This window comes from Salvelinus sp. IW2-2015, linkage group LG16 (genome assembly GCF_002910315.2).
Source record: "Salvelinus sp. IW2-2015 linkage group LG16, ASM291031v2, whole genome shotgun sequence".
NCBI lineage: Eukaryota > Metazoa > Chordata > Actinopteri > Salmoniformes > Salmonidae > Salvelinus > Salvelinus sp. IW2-2015.
The window spans coordinates 31,642,808-31,662,149 of record NC_036856.1 but is presented as its reverse complement, the minus strand read 5'-3'; the positions used below and the strand labels follow the sequence as shown (position 1 = coordinate 31,662,149).

Genomic DNA, 19,342 nt, shown 5'->3' with positions numbered 1-19,342 from the left:
TTGCAATGTTTAACACATGTTTCCCATGCCAATAAAGCCCCTTGAATTGAAATTGAATTAATTGACAGAGACAGAGACTGTGTAGAGATAAGAACGGTAGAGAGACAGAGACTGTGTAGAGATGGACGGTAGAGAGACAGACTGTGTAGAGATGGACGGTAGAGAGACAGAGGCTGTGTAGAGATGGACGGTTAGAGAGACAGAGGCTGTGTAGAGAATGGACGGTAGAGAGACAGAGACTGTGTAGAGAGATGGACGTAGTAGAGAGACAGAGGCTGTGTAGAGATGGACGGTAGAGAGACAGAGGCTGTGTAGAGATGGACGTAGAGAGACAGAGACTGTGTAGATATGGACGGTAGAGAGACAGAGACTGTGTAGAGATGACGGTAGAGACAGAGACTGTGTAGAGATATGGACGGTAGAGAGACAGAGACTGTGTAGAGATGCGACGGTAAGAGAGACAGAGACTGTGTAGAGATATGGACGTAGAGAGACAGAGGCTGTGTAGAGATGGACGGTAGAGACAAGGACTGTGTAGAGATATGGACGGTAGAGAGACAAAGGCTGTGTAGAGATGGACGGTAGAGAGAGACACAGAGACTGTGTAGAGATATGGACGGTAGAGAGACAGAGACTGTGTAGAGATGGACGGTAGAGACAGTGACTGTGTAGAGAAATGGACGTAGAGAGACAGAAACCGGTTGTAAGATGGACGGTAGAGAGACAGAGGAAGTCTGTGTTATGAGCACACACACACATTCACAACACACACAAAAAGAGAGAGACATAGAGAGATGGAAGAGATGGTAAAAAGAGAGGAACTGTCCAGGGGAGAAGCGCGGTTATGTGTTTGAACTGAGTGACTGTTTCTGAGAGAGAGATGGATCCTGCTTCCTGGTAGTCACAACCAGAGACAGACAGGGCATACCATAAAACAACCACACCACACACTCCCATAGCTACACAATACAAACAGGTCTAAAAACACAGCCTACAGAGACACAACCACTTTTGACAGACATCGAAACCATTCAGCCTAGCCTACACATAACATGTCTTTAACAGTGCACACAGACAGACATCATACATACAACATACATACATACATACATGTCAACACACACACACAGACACACACACACACAATGAGCTGTACTCCACGAGGCGATTCTGCTCTCTTTTATTTTTTTTTTTATTTCACCTTAAATTTACACCAGTAGGCTAGTTAGAACAATTCTCATTTGCAACGCGACCTGGCCAAGATAAGCATAGCAGTGTGAACAGGACAAACACAGAGTTACACATGATAAACAATAAACAGTCAATTAACATGTAGAAAAAAAGGAATCTATATACAATGTTGTGCAATAGGCATGGTAGGCAATAAATCGAATAATTAAATTGAGGCAGATTAACACATGAGATGATAAAATCATCAGCATGTCAATGTGCAAGAAGAGATACTGGTGTGCAAAAGAGCAGAAAAGTAAATAAATAAAAAGCAGTAATGGGGGGTGAGTAGGTAAATTGGGTGGGTTAGGTTTACAGATGGCACTATGTAACAGCTGCATGCGATCGTTAGCTCTCGGATAGCAGAACTTTTTTTAAGTTGTTGGGGAGATAAAAGTCTCCAACTTCAGAGATTTTTGCAATTCGTTCCAGTCGCAGGCCAGCGAGAACTGGAAGAGAAGGCGTGCCAAAATAGGTTTTTAGCTTTAGGGATGATCAGTGAGATACACCTGCTGGAGCGCGTGCTGCGGATGGGTGTAGCCATCGTGACCGTGAACTGAGATCATGAAGGCGGCACTTTTACTAGCATAGCTGTAGATGATCCTGGAGCACACAGGGGTCTGACGACGAAAACATGAGCGAGGGCCAGCGACTAGGCATACAGGTCGCAGTGGTGGGTCGTTAATGTGCTTTATAAACAAAAACGAATGGCACTGTGATTAAACTGCATGCCAGTTTGCCTGAGTAGAGTGTTGGAGCTATTTTGTTAGATGAACAATCGCCGAAGTGAGGATCGGTAGGATAGTCATTTTTAACTAGGGGTAAGTTTGGCGCGTGAAGTTGAAGGAGGCTTGTTGCGGAATAAGAAAGCCGATCTTTGATTTGATTTGGATTGGAGATATGTTTTGATATGAGTCTGGAAGGAGAGTTTGCAGTCTACCGCACCTAGGTACTTATAGATGTCCACATATTCTAGGTCGGAGCCGTCAGGGTGGTGATGCTAGTCGGGCGTGCGGTGCAGCAGCGAACGGTTGAAAAGCAATGCATTTGGTTTTGTACTAGCGTTATAAAGAGCAGTTGGAGGCCACGGAAGAGAGTGTTGTATGGCATTGCCAGCTCTTTGGGAGGTTAGATAGCACATGTCCAAAGGAAGGGCCGGAAGTATATTAGAATGTGTCGTCTGCGTAGAGGTTGGATCACGGGAATCGCCCGCACAAGAGCAACATCATTTGATGTATTACAAGAAAAGAAGTCGGCCCGAGAATTGAACCCTGTGGTACCCCCATAGAGACTGGCAGAGGACCGGACAAACATGCCCTCCGTTTGGACACACTGAACTCTGTCTGCAAAGTAGTGGTGAACCAGGCAAGGCAGTTCATTAGAAAAACCGTGGCTCTGAGTCTGCCGATTAGAATATTGTGATGACAGAGGTCGAAAGCCTTGCCAGGTCGAGTGAAGACGGCTGCACAGTAATGTCTTTATTCGATGGCGGTTAGTGGCATGTCGGTTTAGTACTTGAGCGTGGCTGAGGTGCTACCGCTGAACCGGCTCGGAAACCCGGACTTGCACAGCGGAGAAGGTACGGTGGATTCGAGATGGTCAGTGATCTGTTTGTTGACTTGGCTTTCCGAAGACCTTAGATAGCAGGGCAGGATGATATAGGTCTGTAAACAGTTTGGGTCCAGGGTGTCTCCCCTTTTTGAAGAGGGGGGAAATGACCGCGCAGCTTTCCATCCTTGGGATCTCAGATGATACGAGGAGAGGTTGAACAGGCTGGTAATGGGGTGCGCAATCGGCGCGGACCAGGTTTCAGAAATAAGCGGGGTCCAGATTGTCAAGCCAGCTGTTTGTATGGGTCCAGGTTTTTCCAGCTCTGTCAGAACATCTGCTATCTGATTTGGGTAAAGGAGAAGCTGGGAGGTTGGGCGAGTAGCAGCGGGGGGGGCGGGCTTTTGGCCGAGGTGGGTCGCCATGAGAAAGGCATGGCCAGCCATTGAGAAATGCTTGTTGAACGTCTTCGATTATCACGGATTTATCGGGGTGACCGTGTTTACCTAAGCCTCGAGGTGCAGTGGGCAGCTTGGAGAGAGCGTGCTCTGTTCTCCAGGACTTTACAGTATCCCAGAACTTTTTGAGTTAGAGCTGCAGGATGCAAATTCTGCTTTGAAAAAGCTGGCCTTTGCTTTCCTGACTGACTGCGGTGTATTGGTTCCGTGACTTCCCTGAACAGTTGCATAATCGCGGGGGGCTCTTCGATTGCTATTAGGCAGGTTCGCCACAGGATGTTTTTTGCTGTCGAGGGCAAGTCAGGTCCGATAACCAAGGGCTATATACTTTCCTTAGTTCTGCATTTTTTGAACGGGAGCATGCTTGTCTAATAGGTGAGGAAGTAACATTTAAAGAATGACCAGGCATCCTCAACGACGGGATGAGGTCAATATCCTTCCAGGGTACCCGGGCCAGTCGATTAGAAAGGCCTGCTCGCGCAGAAGGTTTAGGGAGCGTTTGACAGTGATGAGGGGTGGTCGTTTGACCGCGGACCCGTGGCGGATACAGGCAATGAGGCAGTGATCGCTGAGATCTTGATTGAAGACAGCAGAGGTGTATTTGGAGGGCAGGTTGGTCAGGATAATGTCTATTAGGGTGCCCCAGTTACGGATTTAGGGTTGTACCTGGTGGGTTCCTTGATGATTTGTGTGAGATTGAGGGCATCAAGCTTGGATTGTAGGACTGCCGGGGTGTTAAGCATATCCCAGTTTAACTCTAACTGCACTTAACTCTAATATAAAGACCTTGGCTTCTCATTACATGTATCTGATCTCTCTCTTTCTCTCTCTGACTATCTCTGTCAGCTCCCTTTCACTCTCTCTCTCTTTCTCTCTCTGACTATCTCTCTCAGCTCCCTTTCACTCTCTCTCTCTTTCTCTCTCTGACTATCTCTCTCAGCTCCTTTCACTCTCTCTCTCTTTCTCTCTCTGACTATCTCTCTCAGCTCCCTTTCACTCTCCTCTCTTTCTCTCTCTGACTATCTCTCTCAGCTCCCTTCACTCTCTCTCTCTTTCTCTCTCTGACTATCTCTCTCAGCTCCCTTTCACTCTCTCTCTCTTTCTCTCTCTGACTATCTCTCTCAGCTCCCTTTCACTCTCTCTCTCTTTCTCTCTCTGACTATCTCTCTCAGCTCCCTTTCACTCCTCTCCTCTTTTCTCTCTGACTATCTCTCTCAGCTCCTTTCACTCTCTCTCTCTTTCTCAGTCCCCTTTCACTCTCTCTCTCTTTCTCTCTCTGACTATCTCTCTCAGCTCCCTTTCACTCTCTCTTTCTCTCCCTGACTATCTCTCTCAGCTCCCGTTCACTCTCTCTCTACTCTCTCAGGTCTCATTCACTCTCTCTCTCTTTCTCTCTCTGACTATCTCTCTCAGCTACCTTTCACTCTCTCTCTCTCTTTCTCTCTCTGACTATCTCTCTCAGCTCCCTTTCACTCTCTCTCTCTTTCTCTCCCTGACTATCTCTCTCAGCTCCCGTTCACTCTCTCTCTGACTATCTCTCTCAGGTCTCGTTCGCTCTCTCTCTCTTTCTCTCTCTGACTATCTCTCAGCTCCCTTCACTTCTCTCTCTCTCGACTATCTCTCTCAGCTCCCTTTCACTCTCTCTGACGCTATCTCTCTCAGCTCCCTTTCACTGTCTCGCTTTCTCTCTCTGACTATCTCTCTCAGCTCCCTTTCACTGTCTCGCTTTCTCTCTCTGACTATCTCTCTCAGCTCCCTTTCACTCTCTCTCTCTGACTCTCTCAGCTCCCTTTCACTCTCTCTATGCTCCCTCTCTCTCACCACTGTCACAATCCTTCTGCTCTCTCTCTCGCTCTTCATCTCTCTACCTCTCTCGCTGTTTCTCTCTCTCCATCTCGCTCTCTCTGACCAATGAAAGCACTTCATCTGCCTCCACAGTATTGTCTTCTACTCTGACTCAGAATGAGTGTCTATGTAGGCCTACATCTTTCTGCATGGTTGGGTAAATGTGCTAATTTCCCTATGCAGCTCAAACTGCGTGCAAATCAGGGTTAATGTTATCCCTCCCCTATCCCTCCCTAGCTTCCTCCCTCCCTCCATCCCTCTTGCTCCTCATCTTCCTGGATGGCATGTCTAAACTACATAATGTATAAGCGGTGACAGTCTAGCACTGCCTTGGAGCTTTCCCATTGACTTAATGCCAGCTGTAATTGCTCGATTGAGCAATTACAGCTGTCCGGCCTGTCCTGCAGGCCCTGATGAGACACCCCTACATTAGCCCTCTAGATTCCATTTGCTACAACATCAGAGGAGACAAGGGTTAGTGATATCCTTTAGCTTAGTACTGTCTAGTAGGTTTTGCTGATTCACTACAGAACGGAAAATGATATTTAGCATTAGCCTTTAACTTAGTGATGGCTACTAAAGCCTGCACATTCACTTTAACAGACCAGAGCAGAGGAGGCTTAGCATTAGCCTTTAGCTTAGTGATGGCTACTAGAGCCTGCTGCTTAATCACCACTGCAGGCTACTAATAGCCAGTCTAAAATCTGACCCTTCTCCACATAGATCAGAAAGGATAGAATGGGTGGAGGCAATAATATGAATATACTGTACTTCCAGCCCTTATCTAATCCTTTTATCCTTTCTCTCCCCTCCCTCGCTCAATCTTCATCCCTTAGCCTCTCCCCTTCTCCCCCTACCTCCTCCCCATCTCATCACCTCTCTCCGCTTCCCTCTCACTCTCTCCCTAACCCCCTTCCACGCCCGCCCCATTGCATCCTCTCCTTCCCCTCTCTCTCCTCCCTCTGTTGCATCCATCCATCCCTTACAGGTGGTATTCTTGTCTCAGGGGAGCTGCAGAGATTCTAGCTCTCTCCCTCTCTCTCCCCTTTTCTCTCGCCCACCCACAAAAAATAGCACCATGCAGGCATGCAGCAGGCACCTGCACATTAACATAGAGCGGTGTACAGGCTACAATGCTACAAAGGAGCTGCTGTGCTGTGTGTGAAAAAACAATGATTATAGCATGTCTGTGCGTGTGTGTGCACACGCGTGCAATAGTTTTTCAGCGGTTGTGTATGCACAATGCTCATCCATTATCCAGTAAATATATATTTTTTACAAGCCGATAAATAAAATTGGCGAATTGTCCCAAAAAATTACAAATCCCATTGCGAAATAATGCATTTTTGCCTACTCATTGCCTGAAATACCAGTCGATGTAGCGCGAGAGTTGTTGCTACAGCTCTTCAAACAGCTGTTTGTTGCTGCTGGAGTGAAACGTGGTTTCATAAGCCCAATCATTGCACAACAATTCTAAATGCAATCGCGTGTTAAAAACAATGGCCACGATTGAAAAGAGCTACTACTTTTATTTCTCAACTATGAAGTGCTTTCAACCCATTCGCCATTCAAGTGCATATGCAACTAGGCAAGCTTCATTCAGCGTGTCACTCACCACTGCAGTAAGAATTTAGAAAACATATACTTAATAGTTTGAAACCTGAACGTTTTACTACATATTATGAGGCATGTCTTACTTTGCTTCAAAGTAGCCTAGCCAAAATCCAACCAAACGTCCAGCCAATTATTTTATAAAGATTCCATATGCCATTGAAACCAGTAGCCTATTTCTCTCCTGCTCTATTGGTTTTCAAATCAACTTTCATTACCCAGTAGCCAAAGGCACAATCCTAGTCGTATTAGCAACCCATGCTAGTTGTAGCATCTTTAAATCTCCCCTCTTTCTAAATTTCGAATGCATATTTTCATCTGTCTCATGAACCGGTCGCATGTGCGGTGCGCTTTTGACAACGAAGATTTCCCGCTACTTGCATTATGGAAGGAACATTTGCGTGTAGCTTACTGCCTTGTGCGCATTGCTGCACTTATAATGAACAGAAATAATAGTTGATCAACATTTTAAGCTAAACATTCTGATCGACAGTCGTGGTAAAAAGTTTTGAGAATGACACAAATATTAATTTTCACAAAGTCTGCTGCCTCAGTTTGTATGATGGCCATTTGCATATACTCCAGAATGTTATGAAGAGTGATCAGATGAATTGCAATTAACTGCAAAATCCCTCTTTGCCATGCAAATGAACTGAATCAAAAAAACATTTCCACTGCATTTCAGCCCTGCCACAAAAAGACCAGCTGACATGTCAGTGATTCTCTCATTAACACAGGTGTGAGTGTTGACAAGGACAAGGCTGGAGATCACTCTGTCATGCTGATTGAGTTTGAATAACAGACTGGAAGCTTCAAAAGGATGGTGGTACTTTGAATCATTGTTCTTCCTCAGTCAACCATGGTTACTTGCAAGGAAACACGTGCCGTCCTCATTGCTTTGCACAAAAAGGGCTTCACAGGCAAGGATATTGCTGCCAGTAAGATTGCACCTAAATCAACCATTTATCGGATCATCAAGAACTTCAAGGAGAGCGGTTCAATTGTTGTGATGAAGGCTTCAGGGAGCCCAAGAAAGTCCAGCAAGCGCCAGGACCGTCTCCTAAATTTGATTCAGCTGCGGGATCGGGGCACCACCAGTACAGAGCTTGCTCAGAAATGGCAGCAGGCAGGTGTGAGTGCATCTGCACGCACAGTGAGGCGAAGACTTTTGGAGGATGGCCTGGTGTCAAGAAGGGCAGCAAAGAAGCCACTTCTCTCCAGGAAAAACATCAGGGACAGACTGATATTCTGCAAAAGGTACAGGGATTGGACTGCTGGGGACTGGGGTAAATACATTTTCTCTGATGAATCCCCTTTCCAATTGTTTGGGGCATCCGGAAAAAAGCTTGTCCGGAGAAGACAAGGTGAGCGTTACCATCAGTCCTGTGTCATGCCAACAGTAAAGCATCCTGAGGCCATTCATGTGTGGGGTTGCTTCTTAGCCAAGGGAGTGGGCTCACTCACAATTTGGCCTAAGAACACAGCCATGAATAAAGAATGGTACCAACACATCCTCCGAGAGCAACTTCTCCCAACCATCCAGGAACAGTTTGGTGACGAACAATGCCTTTTCCAGCATGATGGAGCACCTTGCCATAAGGCAAAAGTGATAACTAGGTGGCTCGGGGAACAAAACATCGATATTTTTGGTCCATGGCCAGGAAACTCCCCAGACCTTAATCCCAGTGAGAACTTGTGGTCAATCCTCAAGAGGCGGGTGAACAAACAAAACCCCACAAATTCTGACAAACTCCAAGCATTGATTATGCAAGAATGGGCTGCCATCAGTCAGGATGTGGCCCAGAAGTTAATTGACAGCATGCCAGAGCGGATTGCAGAGGTCTTGAAAAAGAAGGGTCAACACTGCAAATATTGACTCTTTGCATCAACTACATGTAATTGTGAATAAAAGCATATGACAATTATGAAATGCTTGTAATTATACTTCAGTATTCCATAGTAACATCTGAAAAAAATATCTGAAGACACTGAAGCAGCAAACTTTGTGGAAATTAATATTTGTGTCATTCTCAAAACTTTTGGCCACGACTCTATATAGGCCAGGGGTTCTTAAGCTTTTTCAGCCTGGGACGCAAATGACAAATTCTGTGTTTTCCTAGGACCCAAGCTTATGAAAGCATGTAAATATTGGCACATTTCATTGCCCCTATGCCTAAAACAAACGCAATACAGACAAACAACAACGAAATGAAATACCTTTATAAATAGCTATTCATGTTTATTGTTCCCCATTAAAAACACATCTGTCTAGGTTGGAACTGTTACTGTTAAAATACAATAAATAATTTTCATTCTGAACTGGAAAAAACTGATTGATCACATCACACAAATGTATAACAGCACACACACAGGCTCAGTAACAGTTCAGAATAAAAACTTTTACTTGTATTGTAACAGCAACAGTTCCAACCTCGACTTGTTTTTAACTATTTCTACAGCAAGATGTATAGCCTGGAAATTGTTCATCTTCATCTGTACTGTTACTTAGGGTTGCACTGTCACTAGCTAGATAGCTTGCTTTGACTAAAGTTAGCTAGCTAGCTAGCTATTAGCTGTGCACACAGGGATTGTTTGAAGAGAAACTCGCATCTACTACTACGAGAGATAGTACTCCCGTATTTCTGCTTATCAACACCTGTTATAAAATGACAAAAATGCCTTGCTAGCTGACTTTCTTTTCCACTATCGAAGCACTGTTTTCCTGAAGCATTCTGCACTGAAAGAACTCCCTGGGTTTACCAGCATGTTGTGGATGTTTGGTCAGGACGTGTCATTTTAATGTTTGTTTTGAGAGACTCCTTACTAAGCACTTTCCCGCACAAAACACATTGTCTGCTCTCCTCGTTAAATCTCAAAGTTTGTATTAAACCAAGAGAGAAACTAATCACTGTATTTGTGTTTCATGACAACTGAGCTTAGACAGAACTTGTGGCTAGCTTGATTCCAGTCGCTGACAGCGGTGAGTGATGGCGAGTGGATACCGCGTTCAAAACAACTGGGAACTCAGGGAAAAAAACGAGCTCAGACCGGAAAAAAACGATTTGAACGGTCATCCAACTCGGGAACTCAGGCCTCTTTCTAGAGCTCCGACTTTCCGACCTGAAGGTCACTGACGTCATGATTTGACCTCGTATTTTTCAGAGTTCCGAGTTGTTTTGAACGTGGCAAGTGGCTGACAGCGCATCATCTGCTGCTGTACAACAGCACTGGAGCGTGTGGGTCGCAGAGTGACCTTAAAAACGGCTAAAAAAAATATTGAGTAAAGCGCAAAGCACACGGGCATCTCCCGCGCAGCTACCAAACTTAGCAGAGACACCGCTGCTAAGCAGAGAGAGCACTGAACTGAGAGTGCAGTTGCACTTGACCAAATCAATTCCAGGAATTAATCAAATAATTATACATTTACTCTGACACGTTGCGACCCACCATTAACAGGTCTGACATAAACATTACGAAAGGCCGATATAGGCTATTATTTCTCGCACATAACAACAAAATAGAATTGGTTAACTTATCTACTATGAGTGATAGTAGATTGACATAGGCTAGTGACTTTGCTGTTCTTTACTCGTCTTGTTGGCTAAGGAAAAGTAAATGTGGACAGTTATTATTATTTTAAAATGTTTACTAAGACCCGCATGTTCACACCCCCATCCCTAGTGACTGCATTATTGTTTGCTACATGACCTTATATTATATACATTTGTTTTTCTCGGTCACCTATGCTATTTCAATAATAAATCATTTGATTTTTCCATTGTGTTAATGATGGTGGATTAATTGATTTCCATGTTTTTAATATACATTTTTCAAGATGAGTGATGAAAAGAGAATCATCCAGCCCATTGTGTATCTCACTACACCCCCATATGTTATGTCTTGAAATTTGCAGACAGACAGATTAAAAGTAAGTTTACATTGTAATTCTTCTGACAGACAACTTTCTAGCTCCACCTATAACATTTGGACTTTATAGCATTCCCATAAAGCATGGATTATTGAATCATTGTTAGTTTTACACTTAAGACAAACATCAACAGCATCCTCCCGGACACCCTAGACCCACTCCAATTCGCATACCGCCCCAACAGATCCACAGATGATGCAATCTAAATCGAACCCCACACTGCCCTTTCTCACCTGGACAAAAGGAAAACCTATATGAGAATGCTGTTCATTGACTACAGCTCAGCGTTCAACACCATAGTGCCCACGAAGCTCATCACTAAGCTAAGGACTCTGGGACTAAATATCACCCTCTGCAACTGGATCCTGGACTTCCTGACAGGCCACCCCCAGGTGGTAAGAGTAGGAAACAACATGTCTGCCACGCTGATCCTTAACACTGGGGCCCCACAAGGGTGTATACTTAGTCCCCTCCTGTATTCCCTGTTCACCCACAACTGCGTGGCCAAACACGTCTCCAACACCATCATTAAGTTTGCTGACGACACAACATTGGTAGGCCTGATCACTGACAACGATGAGACGGCCTATAGGGAGGAGGTCAGAGAACTGGCAGTGTGGTGCCAGGACAACAACCTCTCCCTCAATGTGAGCAAGACAAAGGAGCTGATCTTGGACTACACGAAAAGGCGGGACGAACAGGCCCCCATTAACATCGACGGGGCTGTAGTGGAGCAGGTCGAGAGTTTCTTGGTGTCCACATCACCAACGAACTATCATGTTCCAAACATACCAAGACAGTCGCGAAGAGGGCGCGACAAAACCTTTTCCCCCTCAGAAGACTAAAAAGATTTGGCATGGGTCCCCAGATCCTCCAAAGGTACTACAGGTGCACCATCGAGATCACCTTGACCGGTTGCAACACCGCCTGATATGGCAACTGCTCGGCATCTGACCGTAAGGCGCGACAGAGGGTAGTGTGAACAGCCCAGTACATCACTGGGGCCAAGCTTTCTGCCATCCAGGACCTATATAATAAGCGGTGTCAGGAGAAAGCCCATAAAATTGTCAAAGACTCCAGTCACCCAAGTTATAGACTGTTTTCTCTGCTACCGCACAGCAAGCAGTACCGGAGCGCCAAGTCTAGGACCAAAAGGCTCCTCAACAGCTTCTACTCCCAAGCCATTAGACTGCTGAACAATTCATAAAAATCGCCACCGGACAATTTACATTGACTCCCCCCCATTTCACGGTCAGGTCTACACTTGTTTTATTCCGCGCATGTGACAAATAAAGTTTGATTTGAGGTGTAATGGGTTCGCACTCCAAAATGTGTCACATAAAGCTTAATTCATTATTAGGTGTTTTACTTTTTTTTTACTGCATCAGAGATAGCGTTCACAGACGTTTCGGCTTTACAACCTTCAATGTATAGGTATACTGGTCTTTCATTTAAAACAGCTATTGTAGGAAACAACTCATCTGTCAATTATAGGGCATGGGAGCGGCACGAAGGGCAACTCACAAATCCATCGCCCCAGGTGTCCGCTCACCTAAATACATCACATCTATTCATGAGATAGCCCACCACAAACGACATAAGGCAAAGACGTTCATAAATATGTTGGGCCAACTCATAAATGACATGCAAAATCTGATATGGACAGTGTTCTTGTATAACAGTCTAAATGTGGCTTAACGGATGGAGGTGAAATCTAGTTCTTTGTTTAAACCGTGTGGAGATACAGAATTAAATGTATATATCCACATGGCTTCTCTTTGGAGTAATTTGTTGTCATAGTTACCTCTACGTGGTGGATTCACTTTTTTGATTCCTACGCAACACAATTCATTAATAGAATGATTTTGTTCTATCAAGTGTCTCGCAACTGGTGAGGTGATATCTTGAGGTCTAATAGTGGATTTATGTTCTCCAAGACCTACTTTCAAGACTCTCGATTTTTTTACAATAAAAATTGTATTACAACACTGTAACATATAAAACAACTCCTTTAGTAGTGCAAGTTCTACATGACTTTATGTCATAGGTCCTAGAAGTCTGAGGGCAAACAATGTTAGAACATTTCCTTATGGTTCTACAAGAGGTACAAGAGCTACAGGGGAACATCCTTTTATGAAGGCCTCCTTTCTCTCTCTGACCACATCTGATTTGACCAATATGTTTGATTGATTTCTTGATCATTTATAGGTGAATAAAGGTAGATTCTGGAAAGCAGTCTGAAAATATCTGCCAATGTGTACTAACAATAGACTTGATGCCATTAAGGCTATCACTGAAAGTAAGGAACTGTTTCTTCTGTTTTTGGGGGTATTTATTAAGTGACTGGGGGCGGCAGGTAGCCTAGTGGTTAGAGCATTGGGCCAGTAAAAGAAAGTTTGCTAGATCAAATCCCAGAGCCGACAAGGTAAAAATCTGTCGTTCTGCCCCTGAACAAGGCAGTTAACCCACTGTTCCTAGGCCGTCATTGTAAATAAGAATTTGTTCTTAACTGACTTGCCTAGTTAAATAAACTGGCTTCTGTTCAAGCTTATCAAGCCAGGTGTTAGGTTTTACTTCTGAGCGTGATGGTTCATTTTTTATTAGTTTCACACTGTCACGAAAGTCGTCAGGGAAATGACCGGACCAAGGTGCAGCGTGGTGAGCGTACATTTTTCTTTATTTTAAATGTCGCCAACAAAACAAGAAACAACAAAAACGAACGCGAAGCTTACTAGGGCTATACAGGCCACTAACAAAGACAACTACCCACAACATACAAAAGGAAAAAAGGCTGCCTAAGTATGATTCCCAATCAGAGACAACGATAGACAGCTGTCCCTGATTGAGAACCATACCCGGCCAGAACATAGAGTTTCCCACCCGAGTCACACCCTGACCAACCAAACATAGAGAATAAAAATATCTCTACGGTCAGGGCGTGACACACACTTCAGACATGACTCTGCCGTTGTGCTGTAGAATGTATGAATTTTGTCTATTGTAAAATAAATTCTATTCATTACTTTATTGACAGTACCCCCCTCCCCAAAGGTGCGGACTCCGGACGCAAACCTGACACTATAGGGGAGGATCCGGGTGGGCATCTACCTCGGTGGCGGCTCCGGTGCGGGACGCAGACCCCGCTCCACCTCTGGCTCCCTCCACTTTGGTGGCGCCTCTGGTGCGGGGACACTCGTCGCTGACCCCGGACTGGGGACCCTCTCCGCAGACCCCGGACTGTGGATCCTCGTTGCAAGCCCCGGACTGGGGACCCTCGTTGCAGGCCCCGGACTGGGGACCCTCGTCGCCGACCCCGGACTGGGGACCCTCGCCGCAGGCCCCGGACTGGGGACCCTCCGCCGCAGGCCCCGAACTGGGAACCCTCGTTGCAGGCCCCGGACTAGGGACCCTCGCTGCAGGCCCCGGACTGGGGACCCTCGCTGCAGGCCCCGGACTGGGGACCCTCGTGCAGGCCCCGGACTGGGGACCCTCGTTGCGGCACCGGACTGTGGACCCTCGTTGCAGCCCCGGACTGGGGACCGTCGCTGGAGGCGCCGGACTGGGGACCGTCGCTGGAGGCTCCGGACTGGGGACCGTCGCTAGATGCTCCGGACTGGGGACCGTCGCTGCAGGCTCCGTACTGGGGACCGTCGCTGGAGGCTCCGGACTGGAGACCGTCGCTGGAGGCTCCGGACTGGAGACTGTCGCTGGAGCTCCGGACTGCGGATCAACGCTGGAGGCTTCGTGCCATGGATCCTCACTGCAGGCTCCGTCCATGGATCATCACTGGAGGCTCCGTGCCATGGATTATCACTGGAGGCTTGGTGCCATGGATCATCACTGGAGGCTTCTTGCTATGGATCATCACTGGAGGCTTCGTGCCATGGATCATCACTGGAGGCTTCGTGCCATAGATCATCACTGGAGGCTTCGTGCCATGGATCATCACTGGAGGCTTCGTGTCATGGATCATCACTGTAGGCTTCGTGCCATGGATCATCACTGGAGGCTTCGAACGTGGAGCGCGGAACCGGTCTCACCGGACTGAGGAGACGTATCCAAACCGCTGCAAAATATATTTTCAATAAGCAAAAATATTGTATTTTCAGCTGTTGGAAGCTGCGTACAAAACAGAAAGGAAAAGATGCAAAAACTCAACTTAAAACGGAAGCATAAAAATTACGCAAATAGAAATGATCTATTGCTTCTTAAAACAGACCTATAGATCTCCCATTTCTATGTGAATTTGGTTGAGTAGCCAGGAAAAATACAGCGCGCCATATTCAAATAAAATGATATAAAAATCAAACTTTCATTAAATCACACATGTAAGATACCAAATTAAAGCTACACTCGTTGTGAATCCAGCCAACATGTCAGATTTCAAAAAGGCTTTTCGGCGAAAGCATAAGATGCTATTATCTGATGATAGCACAACAGTAAGCAAAGCGACTAGCATATTTCAACACTGCAAGCACGACACAAAACGCAGAAATAAAATATAAATCATGCCTTACCTTTGACGAAATTCTTTTGTTGGCACTCCAATATGTCCCATAAACATCAACAAATGGTCCTTTTGTTCGATTAATTCTGTCGATATATATCCAAAATGTCAATTTATTTGGACCGTTTAATCCAGAAAAACACAGCTTCAAAACTTTCGCCACTTCACTACAAAAATATATCAAAAGTTGCATGTAAACTTTACCAAAACATTTCAAACTACTTTTGTAATACAACGTTAGGTATTTTTAAACGTTAATAATCGATCAATTTGAAGACGGGATGATCTGTGTTCAATACAAAAAGAAAACAAACTGACGCAACTTTTTTCGTAACGTGCCTCTCTCAAAAAATTTACTTCATGTGACCCTCATTTACGATAGCCCTACTTCTTCATTACACAAAGGAATAACCTCAACCGATTTCCAAGGACTGGTGACATCCAGTGGAAGCGGTAGGAACGGCAAGCAAGTCCATTAGAAATCTGGTGTCTCTAAGAAAACTCATTGAAAAGACAGTGACATCTAAGAAATAAAAATTCTGAATGGTTTGTCCTCATGGTTTTGCCTGCTACATAAGTTCTGTTATTCTCACAGACATGATTCAAACAGTTTTAGAAACTTCAGAGTGTTTTCTATCCAAATCTACCAATAATATGCATATCTTATATTCTGGGGATGAGTAGCAGGCAGTTGAATTTTGGCATGCTATTTATCCGAAAGTGAAAATGCTGCCTCCTGCCCTCAAGAAGTTACCAGCCAACAGAATACCACCCAGCTATCAGCATACCACCCAGCTATCAGCACGCCACCCAGCTATCAGCATACCACCCTGATTCCCACTGCTGGCTGGCTTCTGAAGCTAAGCAGGGTTGATCCTGGTCAGTCCCTGGATGGGAGGCCAGATGTTGCTGGAAGTGGTGTTGGGAGGGCTAGTAGAGGGCACTCTTCCCTCTGGTCTAAGAAAATCCTAGGCCAGTGAAGGTGATGCTGCCCTGCATAGGGTGCTGTCTTTCAGATGGGATGTTAAACAGGTCTCCTGACTCTATGGTCATTAAAAATCCCATGACAGTTATTGTAAGAGAAGTGGTGTTAACCCTGGTGTCCTGGCTAAGTTCCCAACCTGGCCCCATTCCATCATGGCCACCTAATCATCCCCCTCATTCCTAATTGGTGTATATCACTCCTCACCTCTGTAATGATGTGTTTTGAACATTCTGGCACAAAAATGGTTGCCGTGCTACATGTTGGCTGAGGTGAGTCTCCCCCTTACTGTGTAAAGTGCTTTGAGTACCTCTGTTGGTAGAAAAGTGCTATATAAATCCAATTACTATATTACAGATTTAAAAGGCTACCGGTCAAATGTCCTGTGCAACGTTTTCCTAATGGAAAACCTGTTGCGTGGGTATGAGAAAGGGAGATGATGATGAGTGACAGGGACAGGGACAGACGTGGCAGGATAAATCGATCAGAACACTAACTAATTACAGCCGGTGAAAATCTGACCCGAGGGCTGTGTTGTGTGTGTGTTTCGTTGGTGTATGTGTGCCGATGTAGTGTGTGTGTGTGTGTCAATGTACTGTAGACGGGGATGGGGGTTGTGCTCGAGGCTGCTCAACACAAAAGGGCGCCAGAAATGGTCTCCTAGCAACGGCAGCCTCTGCAATACCATGACCCTTGTGTGTGTTCACATCTGTGATAAGTCTGAGATTGAAGAGCTGCCGCATTCCCCACACACACACACACACACACACACACACACACACACACACACACACACACACACACACACCACACACACACACACACACACACACACACACACACACACACACACACACACACACACAGACAAGCGTCAGACATGGCACACGTGCATAAATCTAAATGTAAACACACCCACACAACGTGTTAAGCAATTAGGCAAATAAGCCCACAGACTTAGTACAAATACTATGATGTCTACGTCTGCCATCAAACTGAGCTTGTAACAAATCACAACCCTACCTTGCCGTTTTAATATCTAGCACAGGAATGGATAACTGGCCCCCCTTTTGTAATATGTACAGTACATATGTAATAGGACAATTATTCTGCATTGTGAATTGATGTGGAATTTTATGATACATTTTTTTAAACAGAAAACTGATTTAAAAAATGGTAATTTAAAGTTAAGTTAATGGTAGTTAAGAATTTTTTTTTATTTGTCACATCCCTAGTCTCCACCCTATGGCAAAATGTGTAGAATTGCAGGAAATTATTATTATTTTTTAAATTATATTAGCTGTCAAGATGGGGGCCGCTAAAATGTTTTGCCCCTCATGATAAATTGTGATTTTTTGTGGCCCCGACCTCCATCAAAGTTCCCATCCATAATCTAGCCTAAACATGTGTTGGCAGTGGCACCATTTAATCAAACTGTAACCACATACCCTCACGGTGATTATATACCCATCCTGACCATAATCCTAAAGGTCAATCTACCGCAGAGGTCAGGCAGTCTGACACCACCAGCCTACATTACTATGCACCCCTCACTGCCACATGACGAGTGATTGACAGGTCAGCTCTCACATGATGAAACACTCTTTGAAAAAAAGGCCCTATCTAGAACCAAAAAGGGTTCTTCGGCTGTCCCCATAAGAGAAGTCTTTGAATTACCCTTTTTGGTTCCAGATATAACTCTTTTGGGTTCCATGTAGAGCCCTTTACAGAGGGTTCTACATGGAACCCAAAATAGTTCTACCTGGAACCAAAAAGGGTTCTCCAATGGGAATAGACGCAGAACCCTTTTGGAACCATTTTTTCTAAGAGTGTAGGTTGATTGGCATGCCCTCTCCCCCATCAGTACCTGCCCCCAAGGTTGCAAAAGGAGGGGTGGGAGGAATGAAGAGCAAGGGATGGGGTAATAGAGGAACAGAGTGAGGGACAGAGAAATAGAGGTAGAGAGAGCGAGGTATGAAGAAATAGAGGAAGAGATTGAGGCACAGAGAAGGATAGGAAGAGAGAGTGATGGATAGAGGAGACAGAGCAAAGGATAAAGGAGAGAGAGCGATAAGGTAGAGGGAGATACCTAGTCAGTTGCACAACTGAATGCATTCAACTGAAATGTGTCTTCCACATTTAAGCCAACCCCTCTGAATCAGAGAGGTGCGGGGGCTGCCTTAATCGACATCCACGTAATTGGCGCCGGGGAGCAGTTGTTGTTCGGGGTTAACTGACTTGCTCAAGGGCAGAACAGCAGATTTTTACACAACCTCTGGGATTTGAATCAGCGACCTCTCGGTTACTGGTAGATGGAATGGAGAAGGAGACAGAGAGACAGAGAGACAGACCGTTAAGCGCCCTGAGCTCTGTGACTCTCTGCCTCCACCTCAGGCTGTTTGTGCACCAAGACTCTGGTTAACTGCAGTCAATTACACTCACAGTGTGTGTGTGTGCGTGTGTGTGTCAAATCAAGTTTATTTGTCGCATACACAGATTAGCAGATGTTAAAGCAGGTGCAGTGAAATGCTTGTTTCTTGCTCCAGTAGTGCAGTAAATGTCTAACGGTACAGTACTAATATACAAATTTAAAACAGAGAAGAAAAATATACATGTATAAGTAGGAAATGGGTATGTACAGCAGTAGTCATATTGGATTAACTACACTATGTCGAGAATACAGTTTGTACATACAAAGTGAGTAATCAATTAGTCTTCATTTCAGATTTCAACAGAATATTGTTGCAGGAATGCTAATCTTATCTGTTTTTAATTAGCTACAGAAACGATTTTGGAGCAATAAACATTATGTAAACATTATTAAAGTGTCCAGTGTGTGTGTGTCCAGATGGGTGTTTGACACAGTACCAGATGATGCTATGACCCTCCCTTTCCTCATCTCCACTGAGATCCTACAGCTAGGGACTAGATATACACACACATCACCAGCCAACTGCAGATAGATCCAACAGTAACCTGGAGGTGAATTTCCTGGCTGTATTGATCTGATCTTAGGTCTTTAGTTTTGAAGAGGGTTTATGATCAGCTAATGACAGAGCTGTAGAGGTAACCTTTGTGTTTAACCCCATGACCCCGCCCTGTGGACCAATCACAGCAATTACTGGCTGTAAACAGGGGCATGCCCTCCAATCAGCAGCTGGAAGAGAGAGAAGAGCCCTTTAAGACCTATTGGATACATCAGTCAGTTAGATAGACAGATCAATGAGTCCTCA

At 45.1% G+C, this 19,342-nt stretch overlaps 1 protein-coding gene across 1 annotated transcript in view; it reads right to left on the bottom strand.

Moving 5' to 3' along the window:
* The window catches only part of LOC111975466 (rho GTPase-activating protein 39-like), a 201,781-nt gene that overhangs the window by 147,960 nt on the left and 34,479 nt on the right, over window positions 1-19,342 (bottom strand). The window lies entirely within an intron of this gene.